Source organism: Pyxicephalus adspersus, chromosome 3 (assembly GCF_032062135.1).
Source record: "Pyxicephalus adspersus chromosome 3, UCB_Pads_2.0, whole genome shotgun sequence".
NCBI classification, from domain to species: domain Eukaryota; kingdom Metazoa; phylum Chordata; class Amphibia; order Anura; family Pyxicephalidae; genus Pyxicephalus; species Pyxicephalus adspersus.
Genome location: NC_092860.1, coordinates 96,306,502 through 96,321,910, shown reverse-complemented (window position 1 = coordinate 96,321,910; position 15,409 = coordinate 96,306,502).

Below are 15,409 nucleotides of genomic sequence, written 5' to 3'. Positions count from 1 at the left end.
GAACTTCCCCTTCTATTGTAAACAATAGGAGGAAGGCTGGGGATTCATGCATACATCTACAGGGAGGTCCTGTGTGGTCTTACATTTCATGCACAGCGAAGATCTCCAGTACATGTATCATTTTATGGCAGCTTGATAACAGAAACATTAAACTACAAATGGATCAAGTTTCAAGGCAACATAGAGCACTGATGTTCTGGTTTCCACTATTATGTCATAAGGTTTCTGTATTAAGTATATTTTGCAATGATATTTAGTATTTTACCGAGTACTGAATCTTCCTACTGAAATAATTGAATTCACTGCCATGTCATTGTGAAATTTCTATGCCAAAATTACCAAGAAATTCTAATTTAGGAATTTTAACTGACGACGAAGGCTGATATTGAGCTTTTCATATATGTGAGAGGAGCACTGTAAATCTCACAGGAAATTGTGTTGAATTTGTATTTTTAATTTTAGCTTTAAGAAGACATATGAAAGCTGTGTTCAAAACCCAAGCAGTGAAAAAAGGACTATTTACCAGCATTGCCTATATTCTACCTGCAGCTGATCTTTTTCCATTACTGACTCACCGTCTCTTTCTGCATTTGGTCTCTGTGTGGAGGTGGCCATCTTTATGGCATTACAGGGTTTTTTCTCCCTCATATCAGTGCTGCCTCCCCCCAAATTTTTTTTTTTTATTATTCGGTTTGAAATGTTAAAGACACAGATACAGTAGATTAGTGGGAATTAGAAATTCAAAGTAGTAGAAGCAGGGAGATCCTTATACTACAGGTCATCTGTTACAGCTTTCTCTCCAGCAAGGAGAACGGTGAGCAGCACATTAGTGATATCACTATCTCATTGGTATACTAGTAGGTAGAGACAGCTAGTATATTGCAGGTATACAGATATAAGGATACAAAACAAGAGTGTCTAGGAAGAAGTGTACTATAATTTTGGAGAAATTCAAGGTATCTCATTCTATTCAAGTACTGCTTACACACTTTCTTCTCCTTCACTGATCAAATACCATCTTGTATTATGTGAATATCCACTGACTGGCTAAGGCAGCCATTCTCAACCAGGGTAGCTCTATAGGTTCCTAAGAGTTCTATGAACTGTTGCTGATTGATCTCTAATTTAATGTTCACTCCATAGTTCTGGAGTTATAACCACTTGGTAGAGACTGCTGCATGACTGTATGTCAATAAAAGGCGGTATTCTATCTGACACTATAAGAAAGGGTGGCATGTAGGCATTGTTTTCCACTGGCCACCAATTTAAGAGGTTTGTTTTCCCATTCACCCCCAATAAATTGGAGGAGGCAAATGTTATTAAAACATTAACATTATCTACATTCTGGCTATATAAAAGAAACAATCAAATCAATGCATCTATGTATTTATCAATCATTCAGTAAATATCTATTTTAAGGCAACTATACTAGTTACCTACATTTTTGCTTTTATTATTATTTTGTTTCCAATTAGCTAACTTTTGTTGGGGTCCTCTGTACTGCAGAGCTCAGGCTGGAAACAGGGACATTACTGAGAACCAGGCATCTAAGGTACATGTAAATGTGATCATATGATGATAAAGCACAGAGAGGTGATATATTTATGTCTGCTAATAGTCCTTTACTTTGCAGCCTAAAAAGGTATAGGCAGGCCTGGGTAGAAAAATTACACCAATGTATTCCTTAATGTTGAACTAAAGTCAAATACCAACTTCTATCCCACTAGCCTTTCAATAAACAGTAAACACTGGTGTGTAAAAAAAAAGAAAGTTGTGTGCTACTCCTAACTCTGCTGTGTGATGGGACGGTCTATATTATAAGCAAGGATTGAAGGGAAATGCTTTGGCAGGTGAAACCTCTTGTCTCATATTTTTTTCATCTGTGCATTCAGATTAGGACCATTCAAATCTAATCCTTTAATGCCCCATACAGACCAGGATTTTAAACAGTCATTTTCTAACTCTATGTAAACCACACCATACCACAATTATTACAGTCTATTAGAGCAGTGGTCGCCAACCAAAATTTTTGTAGTCCACGGCTCTGGCTGGTGCTCCCCCAAGTGGGGTCAGGAGAAGCACCCTGATGGGGTGAGCGCATTGTACGGAGCCGTGGACCATGTCCCCCATACGGTTCGCAGACTCAGGGAAGTGGCCGGGTTGTGTCTCTAGACAGATCTGGAATGGGAGAGTGGATGGGTTCTGGCAGCATAATGTCACTCTGGGGGAAGTTTCTTACCCATTGAGTGACACCCGGCTGTGGGTCGGAAAAGGTTGGTGAGGGCTGTATTAGAGAATTAGCAAAAATGTGAGCACTGGAGATGGACAGCCCCTGTTTAAATGTCTGTTACATTTTGTCTGTTTGCATAAATCTAGGTAAGATTAGTTTGGGCTAGCATTAAGTTCTACAAGCATCTTAAACCCAGGGTTGAAAATATCTCCCTAGGAGGAAAAAATGCCTGTATTAGTAAGGAAATATTTAGGTGACCAGTCATGAGTAAACTATTTTAATAAAATAAACCTCAAGTATGATTTGTTAGGACACAGTCATTTCCTAAGTCAGCTATTATTTTCCTACACTCATTCAAGTCTACAAAAGAGAGGAGAAAAAGAATGACCACTAACACTTACTGCTACACAAATCATTTGTGGTACTGTGTATTGTAAAAGGTCAGTCTATTAGTCACTGAAAAGTTATATGTAAGCTAATCACTAAAATCTCATATCAATTTCTTATGTTAATATCATTAAAAATTCATGTTTCATATCAGTAGCATTCATTAAATATTACCTGCTATATAGATTTCCGTGCAGGATCGTCCTGGTAAATAATTATAAGACTCTTCCCTTGTTTCCCTATTGTTCTCCTGAATTATGACATCTAATAAAGACTAGAAGCTATCATGCTAGCTAGCTACATGTAGGAGAGGTGGCTGTAAAGAGAAGAAAAAGGTAAAATTGTATTTTATTTCAATTAAGGCTAATTGAACTAATGACTAATGTTTACTATACAGGGCACCTTGGAAAATGAAATCCCATTCATTTAGGGCTTAAACGTACTTTACATGTTATGAAAAGTAAAAAAAAAATACAGGAATTTTATTTAGGAGATAACCACCAATATGACTAATTATTTTGGGCAGGGTCCTCCCCCCTCCCCTCTTGTGTCACTGTCTGTATTTTTCTGTCATTTGCAACCCCTATTTAATGTACAGCTCTGCGTAATATGTTGGTGCTATATAAACACTCTTTAATAATAATACCCAGCCCATACGTAGACCGTAATAGCCCAAATGTAGAAAAATCACTTAACATTGATGTCATTTCTTCTTGAAATGTCACTGGTTAGTTTGTATTTACATCAGCAATGAAGGAGGGAATTGCAGGAGTACTAATCACACAATCACACAACTTATGGTATTAGAAAAAAGATCAGCCTACTTTATATTTGATGTTCTTTCTTGCATATAAAACACATATCACACACTCAGTGAAGGTTGGGGATGCAGGGGATATGGAAGCTCACTCCCTTTACAATTTAGGAATTGGTTAGGGACTGCATACACCCCATGACCTGTTGGAAGGTGAGCCCAAGTTACAATTTTTTTTCCGCTTTAATTAAACTTTTGATCAGCAGTGAATGCAATTTGCAACTTTGTTGCAGCAATCGATGTGGCAACTATATCAAAATGAAATTAAAGTATTTTCAACTAACAATGTTATAATATTATACAACCTGATTTATAAGGAAATACACAGGAGATCAGAACATACAGTGTATAGAAGAAAAAACTCAATGTGCTTTCTCCTGTGCCAAGAAATGATGTTGCAGCACCCAACATGAATCTCTAGGTGGCGCCATCACACCACATCTAAAAACAAACACCACCTGTAGAAAGTGCAGCTAAAGGTATGGAGTTTATTACAGCAGAATCTCCTTTTAGGAAATTTCAAAAAAGCAGTCAAATTCCCTTCTATTCAGAAAAGTTTATTAGTTAACAACTTGCTGTGTTATTTTTATGCTGTGAAAACAGTTGTGTAATAATCTTTCATTGTCCAAAAAATACAGAAAGCCCCTGCCTATGAAATAAGGCTGTCATTTCCTAAATAGAAAACAACAAATGGTTGTTAAGCTGCATGGAATAGGCAGATCGACCCTAAGGAATTGGCTAATGTTACCAAAAGAGAACTGATAGTGACAAAGTGAGCCTTCCATGTCCTAGAATGGGCCTAATAAAATCATCACATGTGGCAAAGAGAACAGGAATTAGGTGTTGTGTGTGCTGTGCAGGCCTTGTCAGCCGCAATGAAGGATTACCGTGTTACTCCAGTACAGGCAGGACGCTGTGCGCTCCCAGCTTGGAGGATGACCTGACCAAGTGTTTGTAGAGGCTCAGCTCTGATCAGAGACATCAAACACATAGGGAGTTTATTCAGCGAGAAGTCAGGGCCATGTTTATTAACCACATGAGACAGGTTGAACTCTGTCTTCTTCATGGGTGGTAATTGGCAGGGAGACACTATCACTAGTCTGTTCTCTATGGGCCTGCTTAGGTAAAATACTAGTAAAATATGCCCATTCCATGACTGGTGTTGTCAAAAGGAAGATTAGCATTAAACAGAGGTTAGCGTAGCCACAACCATCCAGGAAAACGATGGACTGAAGTAGGATTGGAAGGGTGTACAGGATAGATGGAGAGGGGCCACAACAAGGGGGATGTAAATATTAGACATTGCAGGTGAGACAGACTTACTGCTAAAATATTCAGGGTTGTATATAAGGCCAGTGTTGGACTGACCACTGTAATTAAAGTAACACATACAAGGGAAGGTGGCTGGATCTCCTAAAATGGCATTTCCTAATCCCCATATTCTACCTGTACCCATTTGCAGCTCTTTGCATATCTACACCCAGCACTGGGATTGTCTGTATTGGCAACCAAGAGAAATCGTGACATCTCCCACTCATGCAGGACTAGATCAGTGTTTCTCAACCGGGGTTCCTCCAGAGATTGCTAGGGGTTCTTCAAGTAATGAGCAATTTGTGTCTCTCAGTTGATCAGTTGATCATCTATGATCATTTTGGGGTGACATTCTTCTCAATGGCCAGCAATGTAAGAGGCATCAATGAATGTTCTCCTATATACCTGAAAGCTCCGATTGTTGAAAAAGTAACTGCAGAAAGTCTAAATTTAAACACAGAGATACTGACATCGGGCTGGCCATTTCATGTTTCAATGTTATTATTATACAGTATTTATATAGCGCCATCATATTACGCAGCGCTGTACAAAGTCCATAGTCATGTCACTAACTCTCCCTCAAAGGAGCTCACAATCTAATGTCCCTACCATAGTCATATGTGATTAATGTAGTCTAAGGTCAAATGTTAGGGAAAACCCAATTAACCTAACTGCATGTTTTTGGGATGTGGGAGGAAACCCACGCAGACACAGGGAGAACCTGTAAACTCCATGCAGATAATGTCCTGGCTGGGGAATCGAACCCAGGACCTAGTGCTGCAATAACCGGAGTGCTAACTACAGAGCCACCATGCTGCCTCACAAAAAAGCCACCATATGTCACAAAAAAAATTAAAGTCCTTGGTTTGTTAATAATCTAAATTAATAGTTAATAAAGTAAAACTAACTAAAACCAGAAACTAAAAGCATAATTCAAATCAGTTTTTTTTTTTTTTACAAAAAGGTAAAAACATGAATCCAAACTGGATTTAGGTTTGCGTCAACTAATAGAGTTCCCCTATAGGAAGGCTGGTGAGCTGATCACAGCCAAGTATACCCACACTTGGGGCATCGATAAACCTTGGCATATATGTTCAATACGAGACAGAAATCAAAACATTGGACATAGACACGGCAGGATTTCGATCACTAAATCACTAATAATAATAATAATAAAAATAAAGCAGAGCATTTCCTTTGTGCTAAAATCCCCACATATACACAGAATATTTTATTCCAACTTTGTTTAGAGTAATGGCAATGTGTAATAAAGCATATTGGAACTGATTGATTAGAAGTTTTCCCTCTTTCTGTGTCACCTATAGGCAAAATCCTACTGTGCCTTTACTTAGCCTGGCTCTGGACATTCTGTAGGTATTAGGGCAGATCTAGAAGGAGGGAATAGACATATAGAGGAGTATAATAAATCCAGGACTTCACAGTGAGGGAGTGTTTGAGGATTCAGATGCTGTGGAAGGGCATATGAGGATTTCTTAAGTACTCCAAATTTGTCAGTAGAAATAAAAACTTAGCATTATTAAATAATAAATAAATAATGGATACATTATATGGTTTTCATAACGACAATGTTCTTCTCTGAATTATCCATGCCATTTGGTTATGAATTCTACATATTGATCAGCACCTTTTGGGAACTATATAGCAAATCAACTACACTACCCATTTACTTACACTTTTATAATTTTATAAAAAAGTATAATTCTACATGTTCTTTTGAGGGCACTATACTGGGTAGTTCAAAACAGCTTAGGGTGATTTCTGTTCATGTAAAGCCTTGTTGTCTAGACAAGTGGCAGTGATAGACACTGATGAAAGAAAAGCAATGGAAATGACACATGCACATTTTTCATCACTTTCACTTTGACCTTTGCTATCCATTGCCACTTGTCTAAACAGCAGAGCCGGCCTGTATACAGGAAAAGCCCATACACAGCTCAGAGTAGTGTGTAATGGTCCATATGTATTACAAGTGCCTACAATTTCATCTGAACCAAAATACTAACAATCTTAGAAAGACATTCATTTCGCCATGTATAGCTGTTGTTTCTTTTTCTGCTTTTACCTATAGTAAAAGTTGATGCTGATATCTTTTACCCAATACCACAATGACACAACTAAACCCAGTATTTTTCCCATGGTGATCATACCTAATCATTCCAAACATTTTTTATATTTCTCAGTAAATGTTACATTTTATATTTTTAAGAGATCTTTAAGTAAGCTGAATATAAACATTGTGAACATGCACACATGATATATTGCTGATCAAGATGGTCATGGTCGTTCATCTCAGGTAAAAATCTAGTGTGTGTTCAGTGGTCCCTGACATTGTTTATTGATTAATTGTTCATTGATTTGTCCTTGTGGATCAAAGAACATTGAAGAGGGGATGTGCACTGTACTTTCCCATAGGGAAAGAAGCAGTGAGGTGTCATTTGCTTGTCCTTCCTATACAATTGAACAGCGCTGTGTGTACAGCTCTTGTTTGTTCTAGTGTTGCTTTAAACAATCTGGAAAGAATGTTTCCTTCGCCTTTAATCTAATGTGTACATATAGGGCCTGATTTAATAAAGCTCTCCAAGACTCGAGAAGATAGACTACAATGGGAGAACCTGGGTGATCCAGCAAGAGCTTTAATAAATTAGTCTCATAGTACTGTGTTTTTTGGGTTCCTGTTGGGTCCTTTAATTGTTCTGGTCAGTAAAGTAGGCATTAACAAGGGAGCAGAGTATGAGATGGTGTGGAGTGGGCTTCACACAGCCAATATCATGTTGCCCTAAAGGTTAAAGTTTCTCTTTGGAGGTTACTTTTTTAGTTTAAAGGATCAAAAAGGGTAATTTTATAAGTAAGGTTAAGGGCTGTTAGAAAAGTAGAAGTTAAAGGGTATGTAAAGCCAAAATTTGTAAAGCATAGCGAATATGCCCCTTTGGGGAGATGTATTTTATTTCCTGTACTAAACACACAATAGGGGGTAAGAAGGAAAAATTACAATAAAAGCAAGGTGAAATCCCTTTGCTGAATAACACAATTGAAGTGACAACTCCCTAGATCTAATAGTAGTAAACAGGCAGCAGAGCCTGGGATGATCTCACACTGCAGATATACAGCTTGGAAGCTACAGAAAAGGAGGGCCACAAGTACATGTGTGCACTGCTAGAGGTATTCAAGACAAAATCATTTTCTCACTATAAGATGTTCCTGAATGGATAACAATGCCAAATAATGCATAGAAGTGTCTTAGTTGCTAAAGCTGATGTCCTCAGGGGTTTAAAAAAAATCCCCCCAGGTATAAATTCCAACTTATACACAAATAAAATAAAATGTTTACAAATATATTTTTTCTTTTATGATCCTGGGTTAGCAGTAACATCACCAACAGTGATGGTGACCATTTGCCCACTAATATCATAAAAGCTAAAATAAGTAGTAGGTAAGTAGTAGTCTGGGGTATTACAATGTGCATTTACATATATGCTAGCTGTACTGTAGGTATGGAACACAAATTCATACACTGCTGATGGAATTAAGGTTCCAGTGAAATATACCCATACATACTTGTTTGCTTAAGGAATTTTGTTCTCTATTTAACAATCACGATGCTTGTTCATGTTCAATGCTGCAAAATTTCTGGATCTCAGCTGGAAACTTCAGATAATCAATTTACCAACCAGGAGTTCCCCTTGGGCTTCAACACCATAGACTGATAAGGTAGTGACAGTAATGGAGATAAGGGAGGGTTTGTATGTAGTGACAGTAATGCCACAACTTCTTTCAGCTAGCATCAGGTAGCTGTGAGATGGCACCAGGGAAGATGAGAAAGTCAAGGGTAAAATACACTCTCCTCTCTTCCAGGAGCAGATTAGGATTTAGGGAGCCACAGAGGATGTCAGTGCTGCTAGACCTCCAAGTGTTGGTTACTTGGTCTGATGTCAGAACAGGAGCAGGTAGGCAAAAACTAACAAGAGAACAAAGAGAAATGATTTTTTGAGAGGTACTAAAAAAAAGATTCATGCAGAGGTATGTAGTTGCCTAAAAAGTTTATATTATTCTTGGTGGAACTACGTGTTCTAGCATTTATAATGAGACCTGTAATTCCACAAAACGTGTTTTCCATTTGTTCCTGTCATATTGTGGTGACTGCTCATTTGTTGCCTACATATAATTACAATTAGCCAATTGCTACCTGCATGTTTGCTCTTTTGAAGTTTTTTTACATTAGGGTTTCACATTTTAATCTGTATGTCACTTCTGTTTGTTTTCAATGTTGCTATAGAATCTAATCAACTCTACAGTATATTACTATATAACTGAATTCCCTAAAGGTCTGTCAAACCACACCATTGCTAAGCTATGTACACACATCAGATAAATGGCTGAGCACTCAGGTGATCTGACATAATTAAAGAAATTGTCCCCCAACGCCATTCATCTATCTGCCACAGTAGATTGATGAACGACCTAATGGAAACTGCCGCTGTTCATTCCTATGAAAGAGAGCACAGTGGGGTGTTGCTAGCTCATCCTTTCCCCTCTTCTTATAACAGTACAGCACTATGTTTACAGAACTCATTTGTTCCTTTGTCACTGGAAATTGTCACAAAAGATCTTTTCCAGCAACTATTTTCTGCTCTCAATTGGATGCCTGTACTGGGCTTTAGCCCTTAGGTAGTTTGACATTGTGACAAATATAGTTATTTTGGAGCAACAAGCTCAGCTATTGGCCTCTACCCTTGCCCCGTCCATCACTCTGCTGCAGTTTTAGTCTCATTGACTTAGACATTTCCCAGAAATGCTTATGCCATCCATCCTGCCATCCAGCTGTACCTTAGTGAGTTATGCCTTTTTTATTTATTTCCTATTAAAAAAAATCCTGCCCACCAATAATATAATAAAGACAAATGTTTTATTTCTGCACTGGCCCCAGCCCACAGTACAGACTGTCATGCCTTGATGTCATGCCTTCTCTGAAGCAGTCAGTGTGTACCAGTAATGGTCAGAGTAGACATGAATGTTGTCTCACACTTACTTATATACCCTGGCCTATATATGTTTCAGACATGGTAAGTACAACTTTACCAGCTGGGACAAACTTGCCTGCACTACATATGCAGCCATTTTCTAGAAAAAATGTTTTAGCAAAAAAAAAAAAGAATGTAACTATACAAGGAAGAAATGCTATAACTTGCACAGATATTTCCATATTAGTATTTACCATCACACTTCACAACGGATATTTTTCCATTGTGAGGAACACCATACAAGGTCTAATAATATTTCCACTAGCACTGATACAGTTAACTGAACAGACCTCATAACACTCTTTTGCAGACAGTGACTGCCTGCTGTTGTTTCATGTGTCCCAGCCCAACAATCATCTGCAGTAGTTAGAATTCTGCTATCGGTTTTGTCTTGGTAAAATTGTTGAAACAGCTGACCTGAAAGCTGATACCAATTAGTTTCATCTATGAATATTTAGGATTTAGTGGCCTTTCGGTGGAAGACTAGAGTTCTTATTTAGGAAAGTTTTCTCTGTTGTATGTGAAAGCCAAGGGTATCTCTAGCAAGTTCAAGAGACAAAGATGACTGGCACATTAGCAACGTACAGACACTTCATTATAGGATAAAAACAAGCTAATATGCAAACCAGTCATCTGTAAAATTTTAGAACCAAACATTTAGAAAAGTTGATACTCTTTCCATAAGTCTACATTTATTTCTGTAGAGTAGCCTTTCCTAACCAGAGTTCTGCTGAACCCCGGGGCTCCTTCACAGATTGCTAGAGATTCCTCAAAGTGTTACTGATTGACCTTCCATTTGATGACATCTTTGTAATTCTGGGGCCAACACCTCTTGGTAGAGCATAATTATAATATATATGATATGACTATGATAATATATTATATTTGTAGGTGTTTATAAAGGTATTATTCTAGGTATTGCTGCAAGGGGGGTAGCATTCTTTTCACTGGCCACCAATTAAGGAGGATTTCCTTTCCATTGACCCCCAATAAATCGGTTTTACCAGGGGACCCCTTAGATCTGTAAATCGTTTTAAGGGTTCCTTAGGGATAAAACCGTTGAAAAACGTTGCCCCAGAGAGTCTCAGCCCTACCTTTTAAATCATTTATGTACTCTTCCTGAACATTTTTGGAGCCGTTAAAAGTATCAGATATACTTTTCCATGCTACAATGGTGATTAATAATCATTTTTGAAATGTTTGAGATATTTTAACACTTTCGCTGCCTAAGCACATTTTATTTGCAATTTTTATGAAATATAAAAGATGAGGTTGCAGTGAGTAAATAGATAGACCAGGTATGTCAATTTACAATTTATTTGTATGCTTGATCCAGGTTATAAACTTACAATGTATCAATGGCAGCTGGCATTCTCAAAAGGAAATATACATTTGTAGCCCCTGTATCCCCTTGGGTAACGTATCACACCTCTTTTTCTGCAGGCAGGTTTCCTAACCCTTTAACCTGCATCTTAATTAATCTGCATATATTTTCCATTCAAGTCTTATCTATCCCCCATTTTAAATAAAAAAATTTGATTTGCATTACATACCTTATTTTAGATCCAGTAATGTCATCAGTGAATTTCTATCTTAATATGCTTTGTATATTGCATGGAGATCATGGCAAGGTGCTGTACATAGCTTTCTAAAAAAACCTTACAGCATCCTGGCTTAAGCCGCATACACACGTGCAATTCTTGTCGTTGGAAAGGATCTTTCACGATCCTTTCCAACGAGAAGAATTGCAAGATGCATGAACGGTGCTGTACATACAGCACCGTTCTGCTCTATGGAGAGGGGAGGGGGAGAGCGTCGGAGCGGCACCCTGCTGCGCGCTCTCCCCCTTCCCTTGCATTAGGATCGCTTGTCGTTCATTGTTCGTGGATCCGCCAGGACGGATCCACGGACGATGAACGACATCGACTGTACACACGCCAGATTCTCGCCCGATATCTGGCCGTTGCCGATTATCGGGCGAGAAAAATCTGACGTGTGTACGTAGCTTTAGTTCTCCTCTCTTGAGATTTAGGCCCAAATGAAAGCTGTGAAGGGGCTTTTGAAAGTTGTAATGTACAAATTAAAAAGCCTTGATGGCAGGATGTTAGTCTGGAGGTGTTGGTGTTCCCTAGCAGGCTCTACAAAATTACAATGTGCGGTGAAATCCAAGTAAACAGTTTTAGACTAAGCAGAGGGCACAACAGTGCAAGAGTATTGGTGTAATTCAGCTTTAACAATAAGTTATACATTCAGAAACCAAATACAACAGTACATCTGGATTTAGAGCGGTAAGCACATCTTTTGTGATGGTTGGAATACAAGAAACGTGTGTCTTTGTTTGCTATAGACAGGTTGTGTTTGCAGCTCTGGGTGGGATCCGTCATCAGCAATATGTGTGTGGCTAGCAAGACTGTCACCACCAGGCCTTAAGGATGAACCGCTAAACAGAATCATCTATTTTCATGAAGGCACTTCTGAAAGAAAGGCTGTGTTTAGATTTAGTACTGCCTTAGGCATTGCAATACTTTACTTGGCTTGCATTGAATTTATAATTTAGACACAGTCTATAACATACAAACATCCTTCCTCCAATAGGACCCGTCCCAATGGCCTTTGGACTTGAGTTAATGGAATTAAGTTTGACATCAACTTGAATTGCTTCTGAGCGACTCAAGAATTTAACCTGTATTTGCCCTCTCTGTGACCTGCATCATACCTACTTCAAGGGGTTTTGCTATCCTAGTAAGTCAAAAATGTACAAAGCTTTTGTAATTGGTAATCTCTTTACATATCCATCATTACTCTCTCATTACAACTATTATCAAAGTACTAAATCAGGGGTAGGCAAACTTTTATGGACACCAGGCCATTTCAAGGGTAGGCGGTAGCACAGTAGACTGGACTTTGAATCCCGCCCCAATGGCTCCGCCCACTGCCATGGAACGCCCCCTGAAGTGAAATCCCTCTCCTCCGTATGCATTGCAATAAATAGGGGAGCAACAGCAAAGAGGCGGCACAGGAGTTCCGGCGGCTCCAGTAATTCCTAACGCCCCCTTGGCTGGCCAGGAGGCGTTAGGCTGGAACTAGCTACCGGCTAGGCCGTATCTGGCCTAAAGCCCGGAGTTTGCCGACCCCTGTACTAAATGAAACAAACTATTTTGTCATGACAACCTAGACTGTATAGGACCTTAGTGAACCAGTCATTGGCATTGGTTAAACTAATATATATACTAATACTAAAGGACTATAGTGTTCAATAAATGGGAAGTAGCCTTCTTTTCAATAAGTTCAGAATAGGCATCTTACAAAATCTCCCCAGAACCTCTCAGATGCAGGTCATTGACTGTACAGTCAGATTGTATGGTGAGTTTTAGCACTACTGATCTCCTCCAGCATCCTGCAGCATCTACTTGTCTACATGGACATATTTACTTTGGCTTCTTCATAGCAGTAATGGTGGACCATGCCTGTGCCATATGGGGTAGCAGGACCACTTGCATTCAGCCAGGGGGTTTTGTAACAGTAACACAATTGGAAGACAGATGTCAACTGATAAAAAGTGCCTTAAAGGCAGGATTACTCCATAATTTAAAGAAACGCACATTTTGGAAAAAATTGAGGAAACCTTTTGAAATGGCATTAACATGTTACATTTTAGGGTTAGGGTTTAGATTCAAGCAGCTCAGTTGATTGAGCCATAGAAAATCTTTTTGTTTTTTATGCCTAAAGAAGGCTGATATTGGACAGTCTGTGTGGCCCTTTAGCACCCCTGTAAAAGAGCCAGAAATGATTGACTTCAAGCATGGTGACTCCAGATTCTCTACACACATGGCATATATTATTGCCATTAACCTATCTAGAGAAACCTCTGCCTACGAATGGTGTAGGTGTAAGCAGTAGGTACCAATTTCCATTAGGCAGTAAGTGCTTACATCTGATTTGAATCACACCGTATTTGCTTTATGTGATTGATCATTCCTAAGAAGCTGGGGTACCGCTGTGTGCTGTTTCTTATTATCCCATACATCCAAGTCAAAGCTGGGAGACTTTACAGTATAACACACCTTTGATCTACATTCATAACAATATAATCCTATTTACCAGAGCTAAACAATCTATCATAAAATGAATGTTTATGACCTGAAATAAAACACTAATCACACCAATACATTGGAAGCTCCTACAAACCTTACTTGTGTTGTATTGAAGGGAAACAAGCTACACACGCTGACTGTATCATGACTTGGAAGTGAGTATTTGAGACATCCTAGTCATTTACAGCCTAATTCCAATTTATTCCCGATAAGGCCTTGCATAAAGTGTTATATTTTTAAGCTTTTTTTCCTCTTGGCATTTTATATGTGCCTGCATATTTTAATAAAAGCAGTGCGACCACAGATTTGGTTTGGCAGCAGGTTTATGAAACATTTGGTATGGTGTCTGGAAACTTCACGGCTTGGACTATTTATTCAAAAAATACGCTTGTTTTCTTTTCCTCTCCCAACTTCAAAATGCTTCTTTTTTCATAAAAACTACGTTTTTCTAGGCTTAGACTACACGGTGAATATTCAAATAGGATTTTCATACCTTAAAAAGTATGAACTAATTACAGATGGACAGCAGTGCAATATCCTCTGTAGAGATTTTCTATCACTCATTAAACTGCTACATTTTACTAATAGTATCAAATAGTTTATATAACATTATTCAATATATATACATTTATTCTGTATCAGTCTGGCAGTTTGATAAATTGTGTACAATATATATATATACACATAAATTTGTAGTTAATACTATTACATATAGTAGAACATATTATAATGTCACATATAATAATAAATATTATTTTTTATTATTATAAACATAATACATAGACATAGTGGTCTACCTATAAATCTGGCATTCACTTAAACATTTCTATTATTAATAATATGTTTTATATATATATATATATATATATATATATATATATATATATATATATATATATATATAACAAATAGAAACTGTTTTCCAACATAAAAAACACATACTCCATTTATAAAGCAGTGAATCTGGCAATCATTGAAACATTAATAAATGTATTATTATGTTATTATGTATAAAAAATATATAGATAGATAGATAGATAGATAGATAGATAGATAAATAGATAATAACAATAAGTCTCTCACAAAGTAAATGCATATTTAGCTGTGAATCTGGCAATCACTTAAATGTTCCCTGGTGCAGAATCAAATACTACCATTAAAACACACCGATTCACTGCTTTATAAATAGTTTTTGTATGTAGTGTAAAATGGAAACATGCAGCAGATCAGGATAAAGTACTAATGCATTTAATTAGATAAATAGCCTTAATTAAGTTAGATAAAAGTTAGACATGAGATGATCCTGGGTGAAGCAGCAGCAGCTCTTCTTCCTCCAGACCACAGTGGTTTTTAGTAACCCTTTCCAAGCCTGTTCCCCTTGTCATTGGCTGCTGTGCTGCACTCCATCCTTTTGTCATTCCCAGGCTCTGATGCCTGCCTGTGCCCCTGCCTTTGTTTTTATAGTGGATGTGGGCGGGGCTTCCTACCATTCAGAAAGTAAGGCTGGAGAATGTGGGCGGCGATTGGTGGAAGG